Genomic DNA, 19,430 nt, shown 5'->3' on the forward strand with positions numbered 1-19,430 from the left:
TTGTACTTGTCCTAGCACAATGGGGACCTACTGTTAGTTGGTCCTTAGGCACTAAGGTAATGAATATGATTTATTATCATAGTAACTCTCCTGCCACTTTGAGCCAAGGAAGCTGGCCTTGGGATGTTACTTCTTAAAAATGAGCATGGACTATTCTTTGTGACAAGTTTCCCACAAATTCCACTGACCTCCCTTGTTTTCTTTGCCTGCAGTAGGGTTTCCAGTTTCCAAACCTGATGTGATCTCCCAGCTGGAACGAGGGGAAGAGCCGTGGGTCCCAGACCTCCAGGGCTCTGAGAAAGAAGTGCTTCCAAGAGCTGCCTGCACAGGTGAGGACTTGGTTAAACCAACTCAACAACTGTGTGGGAATGCAGGAAACATTTGGGATGCCCTACAAAGACCCTGTGAGCTCTCCAAGTTCAGGATTTTTCCCTGCAGATGTGGAATCATTATGGCAAATGTCACTCATGGCTTCCCTCCTATTCTGACTGACAACTAGCAGCAGGTCGCTCCCCGATCTCTCTTTCTCCTGAGTGTTCTCATGAGATGCAGACCAAAACTGATCCCTTCCTCTCTCCTCTGGGGAAGGTTTTGGGGAAAATCAGCTCCTGATAGGTTTGATTTCTCCCACACATATTTTGGATTCTTCATCCCTTTTTCCATTCCTCTCTCTGTGATTTTCTTTCTTTCCGGTGCAAGTAGTGATCTATGTCTGGATTCTCTCTGTCTCCCATCAGGTGATGGGATGGTGAGTCAGAATGAGGAGGAGAAACCCCAGCAGGAAGACACTGTGCAAGTAGAACCACATTGGATGTTATCAGGAAGATCCAAAGGGAATGTTTCCGGGAGTTATGCACTCCCAGAAAAAACAAAAGCCTGTGAGACTCAGGGGAGGCCAGAGGGAAACTTTAGTAGCCTCTCAGACCTGATAACAAGCGACAATATCAACTTGGAAGAGACACGCTACACATGCCATGAGTGTGGGAAAAGCTTCAATCGGAGCTCTGCCCTTATCAGACATCAGAGAATCCACACAGGAGAGAAACCTTATGAATGCTCTGAATGTGGGAAATGCTTCATCGATAGTTCAGCCCTCATCTCACATCAGCGAATCCACACAGGAGAAGTGCCCCACACATGCTCCGAGTGCGGGAAAAGATTTAGTCGGAGCTCACACCTTATCACACATCAGAGAATCCACACAGGGGAGAAGCCCTACACATGCTCTGAGTGTGGGAAAAGCTTCAATCAGCGCTCACACCTTATCACACATCAGAGAATCCACACAGGGGAGATGCCCTACACATGCTCTGAGTGTGGGAAAAGCTTCAATCGGCGCTCACACCTTATCACACATCAGAGAATCCACACAAGAGAGAAGCCCTACACGTGTTCTGAGTGTGGGAATAGCTTTAGTCAGAGATCAGACCTTATCAGACATCGTAGAATCCACACAGGGGAGAAGCCCTACACATGCTCTGAGTGTGGGAAAAGCTTCAATCGGCGCTCAAACCTTATCACACATCAGAGAATCCACACAAGAGAGAAGCCCTACACGTGTTCTGAGTGTGGGAATAGCTTTAGTCAGAGATCAGACCTTATCAGACATCAGAGAATCCACACATGGGAGACGCCCCACACATGCTCTGAGTGTGGGAAAAGCTTCGGGTGGAGCTGTCACCTTATCACACATCAGAGAATCCACACAAGAGAGACACCTTACACATGCTCTGAATGTGGGAAAAGGTTCAATCAGCGCTCAAACCTTCTCACACATCAGAGAATCCACACGGGAGAGATGCCCTACACGTGCTCTGAGTGTGGGAAAAGCTTCAATCAGCGCTCACACCTTATCAGACATCAGAGAATGCACACAGGAGAGCAGCCCTAGACATGCTCTGAGTGCGGGAAAAGCTTCAAGCAGCACTCAAGCCTCCTTAGACATCAGAAAATCCCCATGAGAGAGAACTGTAATAAATCCCTTGACTAGGGTTGGCCAAAAATTTAAAAAAAAAAAATTCACATTTGCTTATTCCCACATAGTGATTTTTGTACCATCTTCACCGTGGTGTGTCAGCTCCACCAGATCAGTTGCCTGCTTCTGCCTTTTGCAGCTCACCCTTCTTTGGGGTCAGGCCTGTGATCTTTTCTATCAACTCCTTTCCTTTTGAGTCACAGGAGTGTGTGTCCCTCCAGCCAGGAATGTTCATCCCTCCAGGTGGCGGGAACGAGGTTTGATCCCAACAAGCTACACTGAGGCAAAAACTACCTGTGCCTGACATCCACTAGGGCTGTACATGGCGTTGGCTGCTCAGGTTAGTGATCTTAATGTGAAATATTGTAGTGCAGATGCCGCCCTGGTGCAGTGGTTGCCATTAGCTTTCCCCTTGACCTGACCTAAACTCCATCACTTTTCCTTTTCTAAACAAACCCTGAGCATCACGGTTATACTGATCCCCCATTTCACAGCAACTCTTAGTCATCGAGTTCTCCCTTGGGGAACCAATTGTTTCATTCCCAGTTGCTCTGATGTTGCTGCAGGTTGTGCTGGGGAGCAGATATTTTTATTATCAATTTCCGCACTTAAACTATATTGAACTATAACAAAGAGCAGGAACAGGGCAGGGATAGGGAGAAATGTCATTTCACCAGTTGCAACAACAGATGTAGTTAGGGTAAGTCAGAGGGATTCCCTTATTCCCCGTCACCATCCTCCTTCAATCCGTGCTAGAGCCTAAGAATCCTTTTCCTTTCCCCCGTTGTGGGATGGGAGACTTCCAAAAGTGCTCCCTTTGCTATAGCACATGGCTAAGCTCAGAGAATAAATCCCCAATAGCCCCTGAGCTTTGCTTTTTGAATTCTGTATTTCCAATTACTTCAAGCCTGGGCACTGTGATTATTTACCAGTTTCTTTATCACTGTTTCTACCACTGTTTCTGTAACATTTTTTGTTTTTTATGGGACAGGGTTGTTATTCCTTTGCCTAACCCTAACCTGGAAAGCCAGGGTGTCTGTTTTCTCTGGCCCCTCCCCACAGACAAATCTGACAGGGTTGCACCTGCCAGGAGCAAACAAAAAGGCCCACCGGTCCCACACACAAAGCAGATAGACACACACACAAGACACAGAAGAAACTGAATTATTTGAGCTATCAACATTTCCACTTTCCCACAGCATGTTAGTTCTGAAGGTTGTTTTAATTTGTTTATTTTGTTGGAACCAGAAATGGGGAAAGAGACACTGGAGTCAGTGGAATTACAGCAGGAAGGGATAAGTCTCATGATTCGTCACTAACCAAAGGCTTTGTGAACAGAGCGATAATGTTACTGAATGGTCTGTTTCTAACTGCAGGGTTAGCCAATCAGCTCTATGGGTGGTGCTGATCATGAAATAGAAGCACATTACCTTTAAACAGCTGCTATTTCAATGCCTCTGGAAGTACAGAAAACAAAGATCTGTGTTAAAGGAAAGTTGCCATTTCTCAGAGCCCCAATTTCTGTTGTGTGTGTACAGGAAGGTTTGAATGTGTAGCAGGTAGTTTAGTAAAACTTAACTATTTTATGTGTGTAACAGGCTCCTGCCCACCTCCACCAGAGGTTTCAGTCACATACGATGGCAACTTACCGAATGTCACACACATTAGTCCATCCCTCCCCATATTCAGTCTCTAACCGGAATGTTCGAATGAGGCAGAGAACTGGGAAAGTATCGCAGTAGGAATACATTAAAAAGTGGGATTAATCAGAGCTGGGCTGCAGACAGAGCCTGTTCTAGAGCTGGTGAAGTGACAGGGACACGCTCCCGCTAGTGCCGGCTCTGAAATAACAGCAGAAGCAGATCGAAGAGAATGAGCTCATGGGCAGCTGCCCTGTCAGTGCAGCACTCACCTGGCAGGTGTTACACAAAACACAGCACTTCCCTCCACTGCCACCACTTCATTATACTGGCCATGGGGCTGTTTGTCCTGCAGGACTTTGATCTCTCCGGGTGGTCCATGGTGATTCATAACAGAGCCCTTACGGGAGCAGGAGTCATCCCAATGGAAATCTCTCCACTTCTTTCTCAGTGTTACCTTCTTAGCCCTGGCTTTGGAGATTACATTAGCCTTATCCTGTCTTGATTTTAGGTAGGATTTTGATCACCTTCTGGGGCTTGGCAGCTTAGAACTTTCGAGGGCTTTTCTCTGCCTTTTTGGTCCCCGCTGCAGTCAATACATTCTAGACATGGGCATGGTGACCTCCCTGGGGATCTTGATAGCTTTAGCCAACTTCTTGGTGGCTATTTTCCTGCTCACCGCCACTGTCTTCTTCTCATGCCTTGTCCTAGGGTCCCAGCTGCTGGTTGAATGGGAAGGAGCCAAAGTGCTGGTGACTTTAGCCTGCACCAAGTGGCCTTTGCTCATCAGACTCCTGAACCCCAACTGGATGTGGGTCTTGTTCTTCTGCACAGCACAGCCCTGGAGAGGAGGGATCTGCAAATGTACATTCATATGATCCCTTTGTTTAATTGACGAAAACATAAATTAGACACTTAGAGGCTTGGAACTGATTTCAGCTGATGGACAGGTTTGCTAGGTTTTTATGCATTTGGACAGTGAAATGTTGAGTGTTACATTCATTTCAAGCATCCCCATATAGTGGAGCTCCTGAACATAATGGAGAATGGAAATGAAAATGTTTTCCCTTTTTTTAAAAAAAATAAAAAAATAAAATAATGAGAGGCTTATTAGAGAGCACTTGGATTTGAAGCAGGGACCACTTGATCTGCAGTCAAACACTCTACCACTGAGTTATACCCCCATGAGAGCAGATACTTTCCTCATTGTAGCTGAAGCATATCCGTGATTCCAATAGCAGGGGCAGGTTCTCTCTGAGGCACAGAGATTTTTTGGGGAGTTGGTGGCTCCTTTCTTTCCTCACCCTGGAATAAACTGAGCTTTTTACTCCATGGTACATGTTTTATGGACTAACAACAGCAGCTTGAAGAAAGAGGAGAGTGAATATCTCACTCTCAGGGCTGAAGGTGGCCACGTCCCCTCTGACTGACCGTTGCCATTGCAGGAGAGAAGGTTTCAATGGAATTGAATGCCCTGGCTCAGACTAGAGACACAGAAAGGTTTTGCTGTTCCTTGAACGGCAAAGGAAATTGTGTCTGTATGTGAAACTGAGGAGGGACATGAAACGCCCACAGGGTGGCGCAATGCCCTAAGCTAAGGCAGGAGGGTGAAGGAATGGGGCTGAGGAATGACTGAAGTGGACTCACCTGGGATTGAAATGACATTTGTTTGTGTCGGGCAGTGAGAAATGTGACATTAATTCAGATGCAGGGTTGAGGCTTCTTTAGCTCCTTGTAGAACTTGAACTTGATTTCCCAGAAGGGAGAAAGGGAAGGTCTGGGGCAGCCTTTAGTCCCTGGCTGGAGCAGTGTATGAAAAAGGCTCCAGAGACGCAGCTGGCAATTACAGGCCACTGAGGCTAACGTCAGTACCAGGCACATTGGGTGGAATTGTAGAGCCCAATGATTAGACCCATCGGTGAACAGAATTTGCTGGGTGTAGCGGGTGGTTACCTGCTCCTGCCCTGCGGGGCTTGAAGCAGCCCAGGAGAGGGCTGGGGCTGGGACAAGGAGCCTGGGCTGATTGGGGGAAGCAGGCTCAGCTGTGGCCATGCCCCAGTCAGGCCCAGCTGGCCCCTAGAAGAGGCAGTGAGCCAGGAGCCCAGTCAGTCTCCCTCTGCTTGTAGTGAGAGAAGGGCCTGGCTGCAGGGACCCAAGCAAGACACCTAGAGTGGGAGCAGGGCTGGGGAAGGGCCAGAGGAGCTGGGAGCTCTGGCCTGGAAAGCCCCAGGCTGCAGGCCTGACTATAGGCTGAATAGGTGCAGGGCTGCAATGGGGCAGCCCAGGGGGAAGCAGAGGCGGCAGATCCAAACCCCTTTGCCTGTGATGAGTGGCTCATACTGCAGTCTGCCCCAGTGAACGGGGGCTGGATGGAGACTGGGCAGTAGCCAAGACTGAGGTGAAGTGGGGATAGTGGGTGGGGGTTCCCCTGGGAGGGGGAGACCCAGAACTGTGGGGGTACTGCCAGGGGGTACTGCCAGGGTAAAAGGGGCACCGGGGTCCTGGGAGGGACAGGGGGCCAGCTGCGGTAAGGCAGATCACCGGCCTGCAGAGGGTGCTCTGACAGCTGGAGAGCTAATTCCCAAGACGACCAGCATGAGGTGCCGCCGGGTGAGTCTGCCCCCGCTTACATTGGGGAAGAATGAACATGGTTTTTGTAAAGGAAAATCATGCCTCACGAATCTACTATAATTCTTTGAGGAAGTCAACAAGTATGTGGCTAAAGGTGATCCCGTGGATATAGTATACTTAGATTTTCAGAAAACCTTTGACAAGGTCTCTCCCCAAAGGCTCAGAAGCAAAATGGGATAAGTTGGAAGGTCCTCTCTGGGATAGGTAACTGGTTCAAAGGCAAGAAAGAAAGGGACGGATTTTCAGAATGGAGAGAGGTAAATAGTGGTGTTCCCCTGGGGTCTGTACAGGGACCAGCACTGTTCAACATACTCCTAAGTGATCTGGAAAAAGGGGTAAACAGTGAGGTGGAAACATTTGCAGATGATACAAACCAACTCAAATTAGTTACATCCAAAAGAGAGTGCAAAGTGTGACAAAGGGATCTCACCAAACTGAGTGACTGGGCAGCAAAAAGGCAGATGAAATTCAATGTGGATCAATGCAAAGTAATGCCCATGGGAAAACATGATCCCAATTCTACATCTAAACTGATGGGGTCTAAATTAGCTCTTACAACTTAAGAAAGAGATCTTGGAGTCACTGTGGATACTTCTCTGAAAACATCTACTCAATGTTGTAGCCCTGAGGATTAATCTGTTGGTCTGTATAAAATGTCTTTTTGATAAAAGTGTGTAGGCTGCATAGATTAATAGAATTTGCAATAGCTGTAAACGCAAGATACCTAGAAGCTTCTAAACCAGACATCCTGGCCTATTTCCTCTGTGATGCTGAAAGCAACCTTTAAGACCCTTACTCAGAAAAGTAATAATAGGAGACAAACCTACGCAAATGTCTAGGGACTTTTTGAATGTTTACTAACCTTTCACCTAGTTAGGGTACAAAGGAGGGTATTTTTGTCCACAAATGTAACACATACACCCGCAAGCTACTATATAGCTGTCATTAGTACGCACACAAAAGGTCAGCCAATGAAAACAGGTACCCTCACCTTTCCATGGGGGAAAGACAAATTTGGGCATAGGAGGAAGGATTTCTCCCTATAAAAGGTGTGACAATCCACCATTAAGACAGGCGATACACCCATCCTTCTATTCTCATCGCCTCACCCTGCCTACACCTACGAAAGCTGTCAACTACTGATAAGTCGTAGTGTTCTGTCCTTTCACAGCTGTAAGTATGAAATAATTCTTAATTTCTACTTCACCTCTAAAGCATCTATGCTAAGAAGGGTTTAATTCATAACCAGTTTCTTTATAACTATACTTCCTCTAGCAGAGGTGTGAAATTCACTCTAGTACTATTTGCTGCAAAGTGCATTAGATATCATATCATATCATATCTCTTAAAGAACTGTGATATTTTGTAACTTTGTAATCAAACTGCTTTTAACATTTTACATTTACTTCTTGTTTTATTGGTTTTAAATAAAAGGTCTTGTTTGACTAAACTTTGTCTCAGTGTAAATTCCTGTTATACCCCAATCTCCTTGTATTAAATTCTGTGAAGCCTGATTCAAGACGAACTTTTATCTTCTGATCACACATATTGGCGAGCCATACCCATATAATTAATACCTATTAATTATTACTAACATTCTTAATTAATTAGAAAAATTAATTATTAAATAAAACTAAATTAAGTGGATAAATTCCACTGTCCCTACTAACCCTCCCCAAATCAGGCAACAATGTGCATCGGCAGTCAAAAAAGCCAACAAAATGTCGGGAAGTCATTAGGAAAGGGATGGCTAGCAAGACAGAAATATATTGCCTGTGCATAAATCTGTGGTATGCCTACATCTTGAATACTGGAGCTGGTCCCCATCTCAAAAAGATATATCAGAATTGGGAAAGGTACGGAAAAGGGCAACCAAAATGATTAGGGGTCTTGAACAGCTTCCATGTGAGGTGAGATTAATAAGACAGAGGAGTTTTCGGCTTGGAAAAGAGATGACTAAGGGGGGGCTAGGATAGAGGTCTATAAAATGACAGGTTTGGAGAAAGTAAATAAGGAAGTATCAGAGGGATAGCCGTGTTAGTCTGGATCTGTAGGGAAGTGCTATTTACTCCTCATAACACAAGAACTAGGGGTCATCCAGTGAAATGAATAGGCAGCAGGTTTAAAACAAACCAAAGGAAGTATTTCTTCACCCAACACACAGTCAACCTGGGGAAACTTTGCCAGAGGATGCTGTGAGGGCCAAGACTATAACAGTGTCCACCAAAGAACTAGATAAGTTGATGGAGGATGGGTCCATCCTTGGCTATTAGCCAGAATGGGCAGGGATACAAAACCATGCTCTTGAAGTGTCCCCAGCCTCTGTTTGCCGGAAGCTGGGAATGAGCAACGGGGGATGGATCGCTTGATGATTCCCTGTTCTGTTGATTCTCTCGCGGGCACCTGGCATTGACCACTGTGGGAGGACAGGATTCTGGGCTGGCTAGACCATTGGTCTGATCCAGTATGGCCGTTCTGATGACCAATAGAGGGCAGTCCCCACCAGCAATATGTATATTTGGTGCACTGAAAGGGCCAACTTTCCAAAGCTGACCCAAAGGTTTAGTAAAAGTGTTTTGGAGAAAAACACTAAACAGAACAATGCGAATGAAAACTGGGAGCTATTGTTTAAGGAGCTTGTTAGATGGGGCATAAGCCACATTGCCTAATTAGCTGAGCTTGCAATGGCCTTCCACTCAACTCCCTGACATTTCTCCGTCTGCAAATGTGGTAACTGTTTTAAAACCTAGATCCAATCAATTACAACACGTCAGGGAAGATTCTAGGCATCAGTGAGCTGATCATTGGGTTGATGGCGGTAAACAAGACATTCCCATAAGGCTCCCTCCCTCCCTCTTCCCAAGAACCACCCTTATCCTCTCTCCCCTTTCTGCTCCCGCATCCTCTGCAAACTTTCGAAGACAGATGTTTTGTGATGGCCTTCGCTCATGGGGATGTTGCCTAATGGTCAGGGTTTCAGTCCTTCGGGGTGGAAGGATGCAGCAGATGGCAGGGGAGCCCAGGACCCCCCATGGGCTCTGACCCAGGCCACTTTGAGGGCAACACTTCTTACCACCCCGCTATTGTCCAAAGTTTGCAGTTTGTCACAGGAAGCTCTGAACGGTGTCAGCTCACTGCTTGGCACCTCTTCGTGGCTGGGTATGGCATGGCAGCTCTCTCCTTCTTGGGGTGGCAGCTGTGTCTGTTACGCTGACAGATCCGGGTCAGTGACTTGTCGGTGGGTGGGATCGAACTGGGAACTCAGGAGCTTAGTGCATGGGCCTCCACAGCATGAACTAAAAGCCACCTGGCTGCTAGCTAAGACTGTAGAGAAGACTTGTTTTATCTCTCCCTCTAAGTGATCTTGGTGCCACTAGCTGGGACACACCACCACAGCCTGGAGGTGTGTGGGTTACATACTTCCCCTAGCTGAGGAAGCGCATCCTGAACTTCGGAGAGTTCCCAGCTGTAATCCCGGACGACCCCTGTAACAATGCAGCCTCTAGCAGGACACTGCTGAGAGTATCAATTCAGGACAAATTGCTTGGAGCAGGGCAGTCACAGCCCGAGGCTGGGTGCCCTTTACTATTAAAGCACGTCACACCAGCCATGCAGAGAGGACTTTGGTTTTACCCCACTGGCTAATCGGATGTCATAGAATCAATTCCCTCAGCTATTCCAGTTCTCTTCTGTTAGGTTCTATGGGAGCTGTAGGCCCTCCCAGGGTGCTCTGCAAGAACGAGGCCCACACACACTGTGAGTTATTGGCTTTAATGAAGGTAAAGTGACACACCTGCAACGGAGACTCCAAGCATTGCTGTCATGGAGGCGGGAAACCCAGCGCCCTGGAGCTCGGCCTGGTACGGAGTCCAAAAGCAAACACAAAGCATGCTCATATTTATATAAACAGCAGCAAGCCAGCTCATACATAATGCAATAAGGACTTTCCACCCTCTGGGGCCGCCCCCTTGGCCAACAGCCTAGGGGCTTTCCACGCAGCGGTTCCAGCCGGTTATGGCAGGCTGGAACTGGCATGCCGTGTCCTACAATGACCGGGTGCTGAGAAAGCGAAACTGCCTAAGCTAGGCCGTAACAAAATCTTCCGTGGTTCCCTATCCTCCTACACCCCCTGAAACAACCCCCCCACAAGTGCCGCCCACCCCGTGGAAACAAACCCTCCTTCCCCAGCACTGTCCCGCCAAAACAGCGGTAATGAACCTTGCTAATATGTTATAGGGGGCCCCTAAGGTAGTATAGTTAAGGTAAAAGAAAAATGTTTTCTTGCTAGTAGAATAAGATCTTCCCCCCACTTGGTAATCAGTCGCCCTGTGGAGTGAATGAGGTGGGACTGAGGAAGGCGTGGAAGGCAGCACCTCCAGACAGCTGCATCCCTTGGAGAGGGGCTGGGAGCCAGACCAGATCAGCAGAACAGGTCAGCCAGCGACTCATAGCTCATCTCCTCAGTCCCCTGCTGCCGGCTCACCAGCCCTTCCCACTCACCTCCTCAGCCCCCCCCTTCCATGCCGCCGGCTCACCCGCCCACTCCCCTCAGTCCCCTACCCCCCATGGCTCACCTGCCTGCCCACCCACTCACCTCCTCACCTCTCCTCCCCACCGCCAGCTCACCTGAACCCCCGCCAATGCCCACCAGCTTGCGACCTCAGACCCCCAGTCCCCACGGCTCACCTGCCTGCCCGCCCACTCGCCTCCTCACCTCTCCTATCCCACCGCCAGCTCACCTGACCCCCCCGCCAATGCCCACCCGCTTGCAACCTCAGACCTCCAGTCCCCATGGCTCACCTGCCCCCCCGCTCACCTCCGTTCCCCCCTCCCCAGCTTGCATACTCACCCCCCACCACTGCCCGCCCGCTCACCTCCTCAGCTCTCTTCCCCCACTGCCAGCTCACCTGACCCCCCCGGGGTTACCTGCTGCAGTGCGGGCAGCCCCCCTGCCCCAGCTCACCTCGTCTCCGTCTCCACCTTGCTGGGCCTGAGCGCGAAGCCGCCACACAGCTTCTCTTCCCTCCACGGCTTCCTGCGCGCACAGCTGATTAGCAGGGGGAGGGGGGAAAGCGAGGTGAGGCATTCAGGGGAGGAGGCGGAGTGGAGGTGAGCTGGGGCCAGCCACCGGCTCACCTGCCCCCCCGCCACTGCCTGCCCGCTCACCTCCTCAGCCCCCCTACCCTGACCTTCTATTGTGCCATACAGGAGGCCTGTGATATGCAGGGGGTCAGATTAGATGCTCTAATGGTCTCTTCTGGCCATAAAGTCGACTAATTTCAGAAAATCTGAGTGTAGCATTGGGAGCAGCGTCTGATGTTTCCCTGTCTAGCCGGCTTGCTGCCTAGAACGAACGCTCCTGGAGTGGGGTGATCCACAGGAAGTAGCTCAAACCTCCAAAGTGCCTGGCCAGGGGCAGGACATTAGCACAGCAAGGGAGGGGTGAGGCAGTGACATCACAAAGGCCTTTTGCAGGACCTCAGACTATTGGTCCAAGGTGGTGGGGAGGTGGTGACCTCACAGAGAGATGCTGACATCGGCCAGGCAGGACAGGGGCGAGGGGCCAGGAAACCTCAGAGACCCCTGTGGCTTTGCTCCAGCAAGTCTCCTTCTCCAGGTCTCTCTTTGAGGACTGAGAGAGTATTCGGGTTCATGGACGTGAGCGCCAGGAGGAACCTCTTTCGAGTTTTCTCCTTCCCTTGTAGTGATTTTACTAGAAAACAGCTGTCCCTGTTTAGAAGTTAAGAGCCTCCTGGAGGTTTGAAACCTGTTCAGTCTGATCCATCTGGTGACAGTTGAATTCTGGGCATGCAAAACACGAGCTTAAGGAGGCAGAATTTTATTGCACACCTGGGAGTTTGTCCCTTAGAATCACTGGGGACATTAGGGTTTGTCCTTTTTGTTTCACCTTTTTTTCCTCCATCCATCTCTCCCTCCTTTCTCTTCGTCTCTTCCTTCTTTTGTCCTTTCTCCTGTTCTCCTCCCAATACCAGGAGGGGGGGGTGTTGCGGGGGAGTGCTCTGCAGCTCCCACTGTGGGAGGTCCACCCAAAAATGTGGGGCTGAAATAGTGCTCGGGCAGTGATCCCCACCAGTGACCTGGGCCATCCTTTGGCCTCTCTGGTGAGAACATTCAGCCTCAGTCTCTACCCTGATTGGCTGAGCAGGGGGTTATTGATAGGGAGGAAACTCAGATCCTTGTTGTTCTCTTTTTTAAGAACAAGTAAATAAGTCAGAACCAGTTCTATGTTTGATGAATTTTGCTGCTTCTCTGCATTAATGGTCTCTGAGCAGTTCATGATTCTCTCTAACATTGCAGTTCTCCTCAAATACTTGCTGAATAATTCCTGTGCACTGTTGTTGGTCTGGAGCTCATCTGAGAGCACTTTATTCAGGTCATTCAATGTCTGAAATTCAAGATCCAATGGTTAGTTTGAAAATCAGGGCTTTTGGGTCCTATTCCCAACTCTGCCACTGACTGGCCGTGTGACCTAAGACAAGTCAATTCTCCTTTCTCAGCCTTAGCTTCTCCCTCTTTCAAGTAGGGATAATAATGATCCGCTCCTACCTAGCTCAACACACTCACTCTTCCCCAACACACACACTGTCTCTCCCCACACACACACAATCTCCACACCGCAGTTGAAAGCAGCTGGTAATCTAGTAAGAGGCCCATGGAACGGTGGGATAGAGAAACCTGCATCATGTGATGCTGTACCAGCCCGTGAGGCATTGCAAACCCTTCCCAAAACATCCTGCAGCCAGTTGCACAGTGGGATAGTTACCCACAGTGCACTGCTCTCTGTTGCCATCCAAGATCTGCTAGCATGGATGTGCTCTGGGGACACAAGGGACATAGGGAGGACATTCAATAGCTGTTTAGTTAAAACACTTTAACTAAAGCAGCAATGCCAGGGGGTTGGTGTTTCCTTTCTTTCCAGGTTCTTTTGAAGAACTTCAAAATGATCTCACAAAACTAAGTGATTGGGCAACAAAATGGCAAATGAAATTTAATGTGGATAAATGTAAAGTAATGCACATTGGAAAAAATAACCCCAACTATACATACAACATGATGGGGGCTAATTTAGCTACAACGAGTCAGGAAAAAGATCTTGGAGTTATCGTGGATAGTTCTCTGAAGATGTCCACGCAGTGTGCAGAGGCGGTCAAAAAAGCAAACAGGATGTTAGGAATCATTAAAAAGGGGATAGAGAATAAGACTGAGAATATATTATTGCCCTTATATAAATCCATGGTAGGCCCACATCTCGAATACTGTGTACAGATGTGGTCTCCTCACCTCAAAAAAGATATTCTAGCACTAGAAAAGGTTCAGAAAAGAGCAACTAAAATGATTAGGGGTTTAGAGAGGGTCCCATATGAGGAAAGATTAAAGAGGCTAGGACTCTTCAGTTTGGAAAAGAGAAGACTAAGGGGGGACATGATAGAGGTATATAAAATCATGAGTGATGTTGAGAAAGTGGATAAGGAGAAGTTATTTACTTATTCCCATAATACAAGAACTAGGGGTCACCAAATGAAATTAATAGGCAGCAGGTTTAAAACAAATAAAAGGAAGTTCTTCTTTACGCAGCGCACGGTCAACTTGTGGAACTCCTTACCTGAGGAGGTTGTGAAGGCTAGGACTATAACAATGTTTAAAAGGGGACTGGATAAATTCATGGTGGCTAAGTCCATAAATGGCTATTAGCCAGGATGGGTAAGAATGGTGTCCCTAGCCTGTTTGTCAGATGGTGGAGATGGATGGCAGGAGAGAGATCACTTGATCATTGCCTGTTAGGTTCACTCCCTCAGGGGCACCTGGCATTGGCCACTGTCGGTAGACAGATACTGGGCTAGATGGACCCTTGGTCTGACCCGGTACGGCCTTTCTTATGTTCTCACCCTGGAGTAAACTCAGCTTTTTATTCCATTCTTGATGTTTCATGGAATAACAACAGATGACCGAAGAAAGACGTGGACAGGACAGGTCTGAAGGAAGAGGCAGAGAGGTGTTGGTGGTGGGCAGGGTGGGTTGCAGGGACGGGTCAGAGAGGTGGCGGCTGGTGGGCAGACCTTGTGGTAGGGGGTGGAGAGGCACGAGCAGGAGGCAGGAAGGCCTTGGGGGAGGAGAGGAGCGAGCGAAAGGTGGATCAGCCGTCCTCAGCCAAAGAGGAAGAGCTGGGAAGTGGCCAAATAGGAGTAAGGGGGGAGCACAGGTGGGGCCTCAGAAAGAGGAGAAGGGGGGGGCAGTGCCATGGTCTGGGCACCAATGGGCCCCCCACTTCTAGGGAGCTTCCAGCGCTCACACCCAGCCTCCCCAAATGCAAGAGCCATGGGCCACCTATTCTCTTCATCTTCACTAACCAAGCCCCTCCCCAAGCTATGTTGATGGGAGAAGCCCTCCTGTTGACACAGCGCTATCTGCACCGGGATTAGGTTGATATAACTGCATTGCTGAGGGAGGTAAATTTTTCACACCCCTGAGTAATGTAGTTACACCGATCTAATTTTGTAGTGTAGACCTGTCCAAAGAACCTTGGGAGTAAAACTTCCCCTGCTCCTCTGCTTTACTGAATCCAAACACAAGCAAAGCTTGTCAGGCCCAGATGGAGGTTGGCAGAGAGTCAGGTGTGTGCAGACATGATCCCTTCAGCAACTGCAGGCACCATGGCTTAGCTGGCTAATACCCCTGTTTTGTATACAGGAGATACTGGGTTTAAGTTCCAGTGGTACCTTACTGAGTTGCTTTTGGGGCACCTGGTATTGTCTGCTGTCAGAAGACAAGATTCAGAGCTAGATGGACTGTCGGTCTAGCCTAGTGTGGTTTTTCTTATGGTTTAAATTACACTCACAGGCACTGAGGATAGAGTTACTGAAAGTTTGGGAGTTAGGAGCTGATAGGTCAGTGGTCCAGTCCCCTCATGGATGACCCCCTCCCTCTGGGACAGGGGCAGGTCTGAGCTCTCACACCAGATGCTCATTGTGGCTGCCAGAATCTGTGGGCAGCTCATTTAGTTTATGCGGAGGGTTGAGTCCTGTTTTGTGCACTGTGTCTGAGAATGAAAATCCTAACCCGCCCTTTGAAATAACAAAAGCAGCAGGACGTGTTTCTGTCCCTGCCCCAGAGCAGACAGACCAATGGAGAAATGCCATGAGTCCAGGGTAATACTCCCCTGCGGTTTTACCATTTCCACTTGCTAAACTCCCTCCCAACCTTCTGGGCTCCTGGAGCAGGGGACTGAGCCTGAGCCGAGACACGGACACTGCAACTTTACAGCCCAAGCCGCATGACCCTGATTAATGTGACACGGGCCAGTCATGGGTGTTTCATTGCACTGGAGACGTAGCCTAATGTTATGTCTGCACTGTGATTAACACACCCAGGGCACCTGTCAAAAAGCCAGGGTCAGCTGACTCAGGGTTATGGGGCTTGAGCTGCAAGACTATAAAATTACAGTGCAGACAGATGGGCTTGAGCCCAGTCTCTGAGACCCCCTGAGGGGTGAGGGTTTCCGAACCCAGGCTTCAGTGTGAACACAAATATCCGCACCACAGTTTTTAGCCTCTCAGCTTTAGCTTCATGAGCCCACGTCAGATGGTCCAGGCCGGCCACACTGCCATCTTTATCCCAGGAGAGATGGACTCTAAGGGTACGTCTCCATTGCAATGTCAGCCCAGGTGTGGCATGTTGTGCTCAAAGCAGCACCCTGGAAGCCCCATATTCACCACTCTCATATAATGATGATACAATTTGTACAAAGTCTGCCTGATGAGGTATCTTTTCAAAAGTCTTGGTCTGTTGAACATTACTATTGTGTTGGATTGTGTGTGTAGCATTGGCTGGGAAGTTCTGCTCTGTGTGTGTTACTGAGATGAGGTTAGGAAATGCCCACCACCAGCCTTTCAGGTGTGACAATGGAGGAGCCAGACCCGCTGCTGGCCCATTAAAGGGATCCACACTCCCAAGGACTATCCCAGGAACCGGGTACAATGCAGACTTCTCCGAGATAGCGCAGCGACAATGGACACTGCTTGACTCACATCCTAGCAAAGGGACTTCCTAGCCAGTTGGAAGAAACTATGAAAAGGGGGGTAGAGACATTATGAATTGGCCTCTCTCCCCCACAACTCAACAGCTGGAAATACACCTGGATGACAAAATTGATTCAGAAATCAGAAGAGAATAATAATAATACATTCAAACCAAAGTCCCCAAACAGACTAGTAGTGGTTTTTCAGCAGAAAATTTTCAGTTTGGGGAATTTTTTCTCAGTCAGACTTTGCCAAGGGAAGCAGGGAGAAAATGGTTGAGTTGTCTCCTTCAGAACAGCTTGGCCTAGACACTAGCTCTGGTTCACTGTTGTGGCCTTGCCCAGGTTGGGGGTATTTTAATTATTTGGGGAGGTCCCAGGGTGTTTGGGGGGAGATTATGAGGCTGTTCCCTTTGAGATAAAAACTAAGAAATGCAGGACTAGAGAATTTTTTTAGAAATCTGGTATTTAGACATTTTATTTGAAGAGGGGGGGGGGCAGCTGAGATTCTGAGCAGATTTTTGTTTGCAAGAAGCAACATTGCTGGATCTGTCATTGTACCAAGGCGGGAGATGGTTGTCTATAAAAGAAGGTGAAGACTAAATGCATCCGATGAGGATGGGATTTGAACCCCTGCGTGCAGAGCACAATGGATTAGCAGTCCACCACCTTAACCACTCAGCCACCTCATCTGAGCTGCTAAGACAGGGACAGGAGGAGAAATCTAAGTCCGGCAGAGAGAGGGCCACTAAGGAGTTTTTAAATACTAAGCGTAAGCAGGGTCTGAATGAGCTCCCCGCTCACATCTAGTGAGGAGCTGGGGGAAGACTTCAGGAACAGGCCATGTTTGCACAGACACCCCTACTCTGCCTAGCTATGCAGCATGGTGGTGCCGCTTCCCCAAAATGACCAGTTTGGGATGGTGGTGGATTGCAAATCACTTTAGCATTGAGTGGAATGAAATGTTATTCTCCTTCCTGTACGAGTGAAGGGCAGCAGAACGTACCTAGGCCGTCCTGACGGAGGGGTGGGTGGGGGAGGAATCGCTCTCATTGGACGGCAGAGAAGTGATTGAGGACGTCACCCTAGCCCAGTGGTCCCCAAACATTTCACACTGCGCCCTCGTATCCATGGCTGTGGCCCCTCGGAAGCCGTGGTCGAGAACCGGGGCTGGGAGTGGGGCCGTTGCTTGCTGGGGAGAGGGGTGCGGACAGGGGTAAGGGGGTCGAGGCCGGGCTGGGAGCCAGGGGCCCAGGCTGAGGGTGGGGCTGGGGAAGAGCTGGGACAGAGTGGGGCTGAGTGTTGCTCCCTCCCTGCCCTCCATGGGGGCTGGCTCAGGCCCTGAGGTGCCCCCATCAATCTTCCTCTGTGTCCCCCTAGGAGTCACGCCCCACATTTTGGGGACCACTGACCCCTACTCGCTAAGCAGGGGCTAGTGATGCCAAAGCCCAGGGAAAGGGAGAACAAGTGCGGGGGCCCCAGCACCGGAACCCTGCCCCCCCCCCACTTCTGTGTGTGGCTCCACCCCCCAGGGCCGGCCTTAAGCCGATTTGGCTGATTCCCCTGAATCGGGCCCCGCCCCTGACAGGGCCCCCGCTCTGTAGCGTCTCTCCCGGAAGCAAAGCTCTGCGTCTCCCGGAAGCAGCAGCTGTTGCTAGGCAACTAGAGACGCTGGCCGGCTGAGGCAGAGGGGGCCCCTGGCTGTACTTGCAGGTCAGGAGGGGGGAGGGGGGAGAAGGCACATGTGCTTTGCAGCCTTCCTTCCCCTTCCCCTCCCCCTCCCCCTCCCCCTCCCCCAGCACTCACCTGGAGGAGACGCCGAGGGAGCTTCTGGTCTGTGGCAGACAGGAATCTCTGCAGTGCACCCTTCCAGCGGTGAGTGTCTGACCCTGCGATTCCCCAAGGGTTGTAATATTGGGCTGGTTTTGTGGTTTACGTGGTGTTGCTGTTTGAGGGTGAGTCTGTGCCTGCCTGTGTCTGTTTCAAAACTAAAGTTGGGATCATGTAACCCAGGAAAAAAGCCCCGAGCCGGTACTTAGTGCTGTGAACTCCAGGTGAGAGAGAGGGAGGTTTGGAGGAGGAAATCAAATACATCAAGAGGGGAGAATGCGAAAGGTCTGCAACACGGCAGGCTGAGACTTTTATCTCCCTCCCCCCCCCCCCCGCAGGAGGGGAAACTGAGGCACTGAGTGATCAGATTCCCCTCTCCAAATTATTTGCAAAGGAGGAGGACGGGGGCTCCTGTCCAAACCAGTTCCCTTCCCATCAACTCTGCTTTCCCTGCTGCAAGACCGCTGTAGGGGATGAATATTTCCATTAAACTATGGCTCCTTCGTTTGCCCTGCAACAATGAAATAGACCGGCTTGGGGTGGAATAGCCCCCCCTAAAGCTTTGTGGATATTAAGGGTTTGGGGGGGGGGCATGATAATATTCTAGATCAATCAAATGCCCAGCTCAGCTTTCTAGCCATCCAGCAGCTTTAGGGCAGGGAAGGTAGGTGCTCTTGGTGCAGAGTGGTCCCAAAACAGGGGTGAATTTAGCGGGGGTTCGTGGGGTCTGCTTGAAATCCCACCCGATGCAGCCACACAGAATCATTGGCAGCGCTGGGAGAGGCCAGGAGTGGAAGCAGGTGGCCTGGGGGTGAGGGGACATTTGCCCTCAGTTCTGGGCTCTGGGATGGACTAGGCTGGGTGGTGGGTTCAGTCTAGTCTTCCAGCCTGTTGCTCTCATTGGGGTTTGTGGTTTTCATCTGGCTCCACCAAAAAGATCATAGAATCATAGAATCTCAGGGTTGGAAGGGACCTCAGGAGGTCATCTAGTCCAACCCCCTGCTCAAAGCAGGACCAAACCCAACTAAATCATCCCAGCCAGGGCTTTGTCAAGCCTGACCTTAAAAACCTCTAAGGAAGGAGATTCCACTACCTCCCTAGGTAACCCATTCCAGTTCTTCACCACCCTACTAGTGAAAAAGTTTTTCCTAATATCCAACCTAAACCTCCCCCTCTGCAACTTGAGACCATTACTCCTTGTTCTGTCATCTTCTACCACTGAGAACAGTCTAGATCCATCCTCTTTGGAACCCCCTTTCAGGTAGTTGAAAGCAGCTATCAAATCCCCCCTCATTCTTCTCTTCTGCAGACTAAACAA

General features: G+C 49.5%; 1 non-coding gene across 1 annotated transcript; it reads right to left on the reverse strand.

The window, feature by feature from the left end:
• Positions 1 to 16,892: 16,892 nt before the first annotated feature.
• Positions 16,893 to 16,974, reverse strand: TRNAS-GCU. Its single transcript has one exon. It is a non-coding gene; the product is annotated as a tRNA-Ser (tRNA).
• Between the last annotated feature and the right edge of the window lie 2,456 nt (positions 16,975 to 19,430).

This window comes from Mauremys mutica, unplaced genomic scaffold (genome assembly GCF_020497125.1).
Source record: "Mauremys mutica isolate MM-2020 ecotype Southern unplaced genomic scaffold, ASM2049712v1 Super-Scaffold_100191, whole genome shotgun sequence".
Lineage (NCBI taxonomy): Eukaryota > Metazoa > Chordata > Testudines > Geoemydidae > Mauremys > Mauremys mutica.